Source organism: Pteropus vampyrus, unplaced genomic scaffold, assembly GCF_000151845.1.
Source record: "Pteropus vampyrus isolate Shadow unplaced genomic scaffold, Pvam_2.0 Scaffold92, whole genome shotgun sequence".
Classification (NCBI taxonomy): domain Eukaryota; kingdom Metazoa; phylum Chordata; class Mammalia; order Chiroptera; family Pteropodidae; genus Pteropus; species Pteropus vampyrus.
The window spans coordinates 2,338,340-2,347,871 of NW_011888873.1; the positions used below are offsets into that span (position 1 = coordinate 2,338,340).

The window sequence follows — 9,532 nt, forward strand, 5'->3', positions numbered from 1 at the left end:
AGTTTAATTTATAAATTAAAAACAATAAGAATTACAACAACTAATCATAAAACAACAATTACAACAGTATACACCTACTCCCAGTGCAGTTGAAAATCCACATGTAACTTTTGACTTTTTCAAAACAGTATTTTTGATCCACAGCTGGAAAACCGCTTATACATTTCTTCTTGCTTGCATAGCGATACAATGTGAAGACACTGTTTTTGTTCCACAGCTGCTTGAATCCGAGGATTTGAAACTTCAGATACTATGGGCCATAGTCCTGTTTGCCGACAGATCATGTGGCTTGTCCTTCGCCCACTCTCCACTTGGGGGCTAATTCAACCATCTCATGAAAAAAGGACGAAACGCAGTTCCAAACCAAGGTTCCTTGTCCCACAGGCATTCACTGAAAGCACCCTTGCTGTCAGAAATGAGAAGTCTCCTAACGGCACCATCTGACTACTGACACTCTTAATACAATTAGTATAATTCAGAAGAAACCACAATCCCGGTAGGGCTCTGCTCCCGCCTTCACATCTGCGCCTGCGCATTCTGAGCGCGGACTACAAGTCCCAGGATGCACCGTGCTGCCGCCCTCGCAGCCCTACTTCCTGCCGTGGCGTTTCCTGGGTATCAGTGGCTCCGCGACTCTTGGGAAAGTTTAAGGTGGGCGGGGTTTGCGTGCCGGCTTATTTTTTTTCTGTCACAAAAAAGCAACAGGTCCGCGGAAAATATATGGCTGCTTAGTGTTCTGGTGTACACAAAGTTTGCTTTTCTGAACCGGGAGAGAAGTCATTGGGCCTCGCTTCAGGCAGGCCCAGCACCAGTGGTTCATGGCTTGTCCTTGAAGTTGTCAGACATCCCTCCCAGGGTGTGAGATAGGTTGACATTCTGGGTTTTATTTTATTGGAGTGGTGTTTTTTTTTTTCTCTTTCATTTTTTCCCCACAGGTTCTTAGTGGGTAATTAGAAGACTGCAGAAGAGGCTGCAAGTCAGTTTTACCCTGGAAACTCGTGTGATTCCTTGAACGATTGTCCTTACCGTTTTCTACTTTGTTTTAGTTGGGCCTGGGATCCCAGTTTTATGATCTTTCAACTCGTAATTGTTCATGTGTTCTCAGGACACAACACTGGAGGAATGCCTATATTAAAGGGGATATGAGAAGTTGCCTAATTCACTGTTTGACTGACACCCTTACTATACATAATATGACAACCTTGTATATGTAATTCATGGGAAACTACAATCCCCACCTCATACCCCACCAAAAGCAAACCGTTCCATTTCAGGAGTGAGGGAAATGTCAGAGTATATTGGGTTGAAGAGTCAAAGTGGATGGGAGGTTCAGCAATTTGGGGTAACCGTAAATTACTTTTTCAAAAAATGTATTATTGTTGAGAACGGTGGAATGGTGGCTTGAGACAGTTCTGCTATTTATTCTCTTTAATCGCATACAGGTTAGTTTACCTAGATTAGTGTTTGATTAAATAATTGGGTACTATAGCCTAGCCAAATTGACACGTAAAACTGACCATCGCATCTTAGAAAGTCTTTGCTCAAATATTATGTTTTCATAGCATTAAGATAGCAATCCTCCACACACACAGCCTTACAGTCCCATCTACCTTCTCTTATTTTTCCTGTAGCATTTATCTTTGAAGCATCATTCTGTTTCTTATTATGTTTATTGTCTTTCTGCCCCTTGTAGAATGTAATCTCCACAGGCCAGAGATTTTGTCTGTCATTTATTGATGTATCCACAGCACCTAGAACAGTAAGTAACACAGAGTAGGCTCTCAATAATTCTTTGCGAATGATTGAATGAAGTATTAAGGTGGCACCCAGTGAATACTTGTTGAATGGGTTGAGGGCTTCTTCTGGAGATATTACTAGCCTTAGTAGGAGATAGGTAGGAGAAGGGTATAAGGATAGCAGATTTTAGGGGAGGAATTTCAGAATTCGATAATCTATGAGGTGGAAGAAGTTGTGAAGAAGCAACATAAACAGATTTGCGTGTGCATTCCCTTTACCTCCTTAGCTATGTGACTTTGGACAGGTTATCTACTATCACCTAAGTCTAAGCGTTCCGAGTAGCATGTTGAACTCTTGTGCCGTCCTGCTCTGTTCTGCTGGGATGTGACTCATCTCATTGTCCAGCGTCTCCACGCTGTGGATGTTGCCAGCCCATTAGTCACTGAGTAGCTGTCTAGTCAGTTTATCAGATCAACTGCTCTGGTATCTCACAGCTTGTGTTCAGGTCACCCTTATTTTACTTAATAATGGTCCCCAAACATAAGAGAAGTGATGCTGGCCATTCAGGTATGCCAAAGAGAAACTGTAGAGTGCTTCCTCGACGTGAAAAGGTGAAAGTTCTTGATTTAATAAGGCATTGTATCATCTCACATCATTAGAAGAAGAAGAATGAGTACAGGACAATAAGATATCTTGAGAGAGAGAGAGACTACATTCATATGACTTTTAGTATATTGTTCTATGTTAATCTTATTGTGCCTAATATATAAATTAAACTTTATCATAGGTGTGTATGTGTAGGGAAGAAACATAGTTATATAGGGTATAGTACTATCCTTGGGTTCAGGCATCACTAGGGTTCTTGGAACGTATACCCTGCAGATAAGCGGGGGATTACTGTACACAAGTTTGGGCTCTACAGAGAGTCAGGGACATAGCTCACTCTAGGTCAGGGTCCTTTAATTTTGTTTCAAAAGAAAATGAAAATTTTTTAGCATATTCAGCTCAGAAAATAGATCACTTGACACCAAACCCTTCAGTTTGGCCCAAGCTGCCATTTTCAAGTGCAAGGCTAGTTGGTTCTAGGTCAGAAGCCCCATTCATTTGCATCCTACTGACACATGAGAGAAAATGTACACTCTTTGCTGCCGATGTTCTGCTCACCCGTATTCTTTTGTTTTCTGCGATTCTTGCTTTGGACAAGAGAGATGTTAGATTTCAAAAGCTTTATAAATACCCTGACTCAACTCCACCATAATTATTACCACATACACATAGCAAGCATTTTTTTTTTTTTTTAAAGATCCAAAGGAGTATACACTCAAATTGACACTTATACATGTCTTCTTGCTTGCATATCGATGCAAGTGGAATTTCTAGTTTGGGTCCCCTCTGAAAAACAATAATTTTTCTGAAATGTGCGTTATGTGTATATCAGAAAAATACTAATTTTTAAAAAGCGTGGACCTGGTTATTACATGACATCATATCTGATTTTAACTTCTTGTGCAGAAACATTTATAATCACAAAGCAAAGTAGATTTCATGTTGAAGAAAGATGAAGGCCGGATATTTGAGGTTTTTCTTCTGGTCTTTCTGCTTCCTGTAGTATCTGACTATAGCTAGTTGTAATGTTTCATGTTTATTTAAGGTGTGGGCAGATTGTGAAAAAAATAGACACTTGCTTCTTGATTTCTGCTTTGCTCTGTTGTTTTGAGAAATAAATAGAAGGGAGAGCTATGTTTAGGAATGATAGATTCTTTCAGCAGTTCTTTTTTTCACCCAAGGCCATTTCTTTAACCTAGAGATGACTGTGGAATTTGGAGTAACATTTTGTGTGTGTGTGTCTGTCATTCAATTCAAGATGGCTGAACTGTAGTGGAGAACAGTGGTCACCATGACTTCCCTTCAAGATTAAAAGATAATTTGTCTAAATATTAGGGATGGGTCATAAAAAGATCATGTTCTGTGCTCTGTTTCCCAAGTGGAAAAAATACTGATATAAACTAAATTATTCCTTGCTTTCCTGTGTATTTTGTTTTAGACATGTTCATAATAAAGAAAGCATTACTTTCAAATTTATTATTTTCAAATTAAGGGTAATTGATGTCAGTTTAATTCAGTGTCAAATCGAGACTAATTGATGACCTGTCCAAAGTTTTAGAATATCTTGCTAAATCTCTTAATAGGAATAGCCTAAGATAAAATTGAGTAAGAATGCACACTTGACTTTGTTTTGTTTTAGGGATGGGATATCCAAATCTATGTCCTTTCTGATAATTAAAGCATCTGGCAGAGATAGAAACCTTACCCTTTGTTATTAACCTTATTTCACAGTCTCAGACCTTTTACTGCACCAACCCCAGGGGGTGCCATTTACTTCAGATTCTGACTTTTTTCAAGGATGAGGAGGGAGACCTTGATCATCTATTTCCATCTCTTTCTTAAAAGATGGAAAAGAGGATAATTTCGATTCTATTTATACATTGCTCTTTTTATACCTGAGATGACAGTTGTGGTCACTTTTTGAGTAAAATTGGGATTGAGTTCCTAAGATTTGTGCCACTTTCTAGGGACACTCTGGCTATGAGTTCTTGTTCTCATCCAATTTGCTATCTCAGCCTTCGTGGAGGAACCCTTTGCTTTATCATGCCAGATTCTTACCAGACATCTTTTTCTCCAACTCTTGCCTCTTCCCTGTGTGGTTCCCCTTATCTTTCCAAATCATGTGGAGCCCCAGTTTTCATTTCTTGGACCTCTTTTCCTTCAGATTCTACAAGGAAATTAAATTTTTACTCTTTAGCATACAGAACAATTTAGCTTTACGCACCCATCTCAGCTATGGATATACCTTTGCATATCCAAAGTTGTATTAATGTGTCCTGCTCTCTAAGGGTCTTCCACCCCTTAGCATTGACAGAGGGTTTGAAATGTTGGAGGTTTTGAAACTCTTCTCTAGCATCCATTTTAAGTGAATGTGAGCCTTATTTTCTAACGGATATGAATTATGCCATGCTCCCTTAAAAAGAAGAAGCAGTTAAGACATTTTTTATTTAAAATATTTTTTACCCCACTATGCCTATTATCCTCTTCATTATTTAACTTAATAACTAAATACTGCACATCTATTAGGTGTCAGGCATAGAAAATATGTATAGGAATACAACAGTGAACAAGACACAAGAAAAGTTCTTTTCCTCATGAAGTTTACATTCTAATGAGAGACAGTAAACAAATGGACAAATTATATAAAGATGGGTAATGTTAAGTGCTAGGGAGGAAAGTAATGTCAGGTAAATGGCTAGAAAATGATGGTACTATTTAGATTGATTGGACAGGAGAGAGACTGTGAACAGGTACCAGAATCAAGTGAGGAAGTGAGCCACCCAAAGATCTTGGGGGAGAACATTCCAAGGAAGAACATAGCAAGTCCAAAGGCCCTGAGGCTGGAGTGGGCAGAGTGGCTGGTGCACATGAGAGGTGGGAAGAGTGAAGGGTGAAGACATTGCAGAGGAAACCAAGGGCCAGATTATGTGCAGTCTTGTAGGCTAAGGAAAGACTTTGGATTTTAAGTGCGATGGGAAGTCATTGGGGCTTGCACAAGAGTATGCACAAGAGTAACAAGATCTGGCTTATATTTTATTTTTGTTGTTGTTGAGGTATATTTTATATATCGTAAAATTTAAAATGTACAATTCAGTGATTTTCATATATTCACACGATTGTGCAGCCTTCACCATAATTAATTCTAGTACATTTCATTACCCCCAAAAGAAACCTCTTAGGAGTACCCATTAGCATTCACTCCCCATTCCCTTCCCCCAGGTCCTGAATCCCCTAATTTATTTCTGGTCTTTATGGATTTATAAATTCTGGACATTTCATATAAATAGAATCATACAATATTTGGCCTTTTGTTTCTGGCTTCTTTCACTTAGCATAATATTTTTAAGGTTCATTCATGTTTAGCATGTGTCAGTACATCATTCCTTTTTATAGCTGAATAATATTCTTTTTCTTTTTTTGAGGACTTGTAAAGCCTTTTATTGAGGCATAATTGACATATAACTATGAAACCTAAATTCTGTATAAATACATTGTAAAATGAAGTCTCTTAATTGCTTTCTTGACAGAATATAGTTATTTAGTTTGAATGATATTCTATTATGTGGATATAACATATTTTGTTTATCCATTCCTCTATTGATGGATATTTGGGTTGTTTCTACTTTTGAGCTATTATGAATATAGCTGCTATGTGTATAAGTTTTTGTGTGGATATATGTTTTCATTTCTCCTGGGTGGATAGGTAGTAGCTAGGGGTAAAATTGCTAAAATATGTGGTAAAGCCATGCTTAACCTTTTGAGGAACTGCCAGATTGTTTTTCATAGCAACTGTACCAGCAATGTATGAGGGTTCTAATTTCTCTATATTCTCACCAACACTTATTATTTTTTTGTCTTTTGATTATAGCCATCTAGGAGTTCGTGTTAAGTGCTATCTCATTGTGATTTTGATTTGCATTTCCCTAATAGCTAATGAAGTTGAGCATCTTTTTATATGCTTATTGGTCATTTGTATATCTTCTTTGCAGAAATGTCTATTCCAATGCTTTGCCCATTTTTAAATTGGATTATGTCTTTTCATTATTGAATTGTAAGAGTTTTTTACATACTCTCAATACTAAACCCTTATCAGATATGTGATCTGCAGATTTTTTTCTTCCATTCTGTAGGTTGTCTGTCTTATCACTGCCTTGATAATATTTATGACGCACAAAAGTTTTTAATTTTGATTAAGTACAATTTATTTTTTCTTTGATTGCTTGTGCTTTTGGTATCCCAGCTAAGAAGCCATTGCCTAACCTAAGAATGTGAAGATTTACATCTATGTTTCCTTCTAAGAGTTTTATAGTTTTAGCTCTAATATTTGGATCTTTGATCCATTTTGATTACTTTTTATTAATCACATGAGGTAGGGTCCAAATACATTCTTTTGCATGTGGATATCCAGATGTTTCAGTACCATTTGTTAAAAAGATTATTTCCCCTATTGAATTATCTTAGCATTATTGCTGAAAAACCGAATGAGTATTGATATGTTGGGTTATTACTAGATTCTTATTCTGTTCTGTTAAGCTATATGTTTATCCTCCTGTCTGAGAAAACTCAAGCTTTGTAGTATGTTTTGAAATTGGGAAGTCCGAGTCTTCCAACTTTGATCTTTTTCAAGAGTGTTTTAGATATTTAGAATCTCTTGAAATTCCGTATGACTTTTAGGAACACCTCATCAATTTCTGCAAAAAAAGCCAACTAGAATTACTTATGTTTTAAAAGTAACACTATAGCCATAGTGTTACAATATGTGGAGAACATATCACAGAGAAACCAGTTAAGAGACTATTATAGTAGTCCAGGTGAAGGATGATGTTGGCTTGGAACCGGGTATTAGCTAGCTATAGAATTTGAAGTGATTGGATTTTGAAGATATGACTCCTTGGGTTTGAAGATGGATTGTATATTGGGTATGAGCAAAAGAGAGAAACTAAGGGTGGTTATTGCCATTTACTGAGATGGAGCCTGAGGAAAGAGAGAAGAGTAGCGGGGTAAAAATCAAAATTTGCTTTTGTACATGCTAAGCTTAAAATGCCTATCAGAAATCTTTATGGAAATATCAAATAAAAAAATATATGTGTAAGGCTGGAAAATTTCAGAGCTGAAATATAAATGAGTATATAGATGGTATTCACTGTCTTGGGACAGAATGAAATGAATGAAGGAAGGAGTATAAACAGAGAAGAGTCCTGAAGACTGATTGTGGAATACTCCAAATTTTAGAGGTTGAAAAAAGGAAGAGGATCCAACAAAAGAGATGCATGTAGCAGCAAAACCAGAAGAGTGTGTGTGGTGTCCTGGATGTGAAAGAAAAAAAAGTGTTTCAAGATGGAAGGAGTGATAAACTGTGTCACAAACTCTGGGGGTGAGTAAAATGACTGAGAATTGTGCATTGGAAGTAATCGAAGAACATGAATGGGGACCAAAGATTGGAGTGGGTTTGAGAAAGTATAGGAAAGAATGAACTGGAAATAGAAGACTCTTTCAAGGAGTCTTTCTTTTTTATATCTTTTTATTTTATTCTATCCTCTTTTAAACCTTAATTTGTTTTACTTGTAGACATTTTCATGAACAAAACTAGCAAGAATAGAGACTTTCACTTCTAGCCAAGATGGAGTAACAGGGATGGTAGATTTCTTACCAAAAACAACGCAAGTGATAAGACGGTGGAGCAACATCTTTAGGGTACTGAAAGACAACTGACTGCCTGGAATTCTGAACCTGGCAAACTATCTTTGAAATATGGAAGTTTGATACCGTTTTTTTTCAGATGTACAAAAGCTGAAAGAATTCATTACCAGTGGACTTACACTACAAAAAATAGTAAGAATAGTCCTTCCACTTGAAGGAAGATGATAATAGTTAGAAAGATGGATCTAAGCAAGGAAATGAAGAGCACTAGAGATGCTACATAGGTAAATATATAAGATTTTAAAAAGTATTGTTAAAAGACAATTGACCGTTTAATCAAAAATAATAACTATGTAGTATAGGGTTATAACAAACAAAATTAAACTGTGTGATAGTAATAGTAAAAAGGTTGAAAGAGGAGAAATAGAAGTATGTTATTTTTAGGTTTTTACACTATATCACTTGAAAATAGGCTGTATTAAGAAGTATATTATTAGCCCTAAAGTAACCATGAAACTAACAAAAGAGTTATAGCTAATAAACTAACAAAGCAGATCAAATTAAATAATAAAAAATATTCACTTAAAAAAAGGCAGAAAAAGGAGAAAGGGAAAAAAACTGATGGGACAATTGAAACAAATAGAAAAATGGCAAATTTTGACTAGACCATATTAGTGATCACATTAAATGTAATGGTCTAAATTCAAACAGAGATTTTTCAGAATGGATAAAATAGAATTTGCTTTTGGACATGCTGATGTTGACCCAATTACATGTGGCCTACAAGAATCACACTTCAAATGCAAAGACACAAATAGAGTCACAGTAAAATAATGAAAAATATCTACCATGTTAATATTAAAAGACACAATAAAATAATGAAAAATATCTACCATGTTACTATTAATATTAATATTAAAAGAATGGCTATATTAATATTAGATAAATAGATTTCAGAATAGAATGATAAATCTATAATTTATCGAGAAGACATTCATCAAGACAGAAAAAAGCACTAAGGATATATGTGATTTGAACACTAATCCATAAAATTAGTCTGCTTGACCATCATAGAATATTTAAGCTGCACATGAACACAAACCAACATAGACAATATCCTGGCCCATAAAATAATTCTAGATAAATTTTAAAAGATTTAGTTCATATAAAGTTTGTTCTTCAACTACAATTGAATTAAACTAGAAGTCGATGGAAAGATCACTGGAAAATCCTCAAATATTTGTAATCTAAATAACAGATGGATCAAAATAAAAGAAATGAGAAAGTATTTTGAAAGAAATGAAAATAAAAACATTACAAAAATGCATAGGATAACATGAAAATTGTACCCTTAGGAGAAAACTTTTAGAACTAAATTACTATTAGAAAAGAAGAAAGATCTTAAGTTATCAATTCCATTTTCCATGTTAAGAAACTAGGAAAAGAAGAGCAAATTAAACTCAAAGTAAGGTGAATTTAAAAAATGCATTAGAGCAGAAGTCAATAAAATAGAAAACAAAAACAATAGAGGAAATCAGTGAAATGATCA

The 9,532-nt window shown here is 35.6% G+C and overlaps 1 long non-coding RNA gene across 1 annotated transcript in view; it reads left to right on the plus strand.

Moving 5' to 3' along the window:
• The first annotated feature begins 588 nt into the window (after positions 1-588).
• The window catches only part of LOC111742363, a 28,230-nt gene continuing 19,286 nt past the window's right edge, over positions 589-9,532 (plus strand). Inside the window, exons 1-2 of the long non-coding RNA XR_002781284.1 lie at positions 589-651; positions 7,501-7,717. This is a non-coding gene — a long non-coding RNA (uncharacterized LOC111742363). The remainder of the gene's footprint in view (positions 652-7,500; positions 7,718-9,532) is intronic.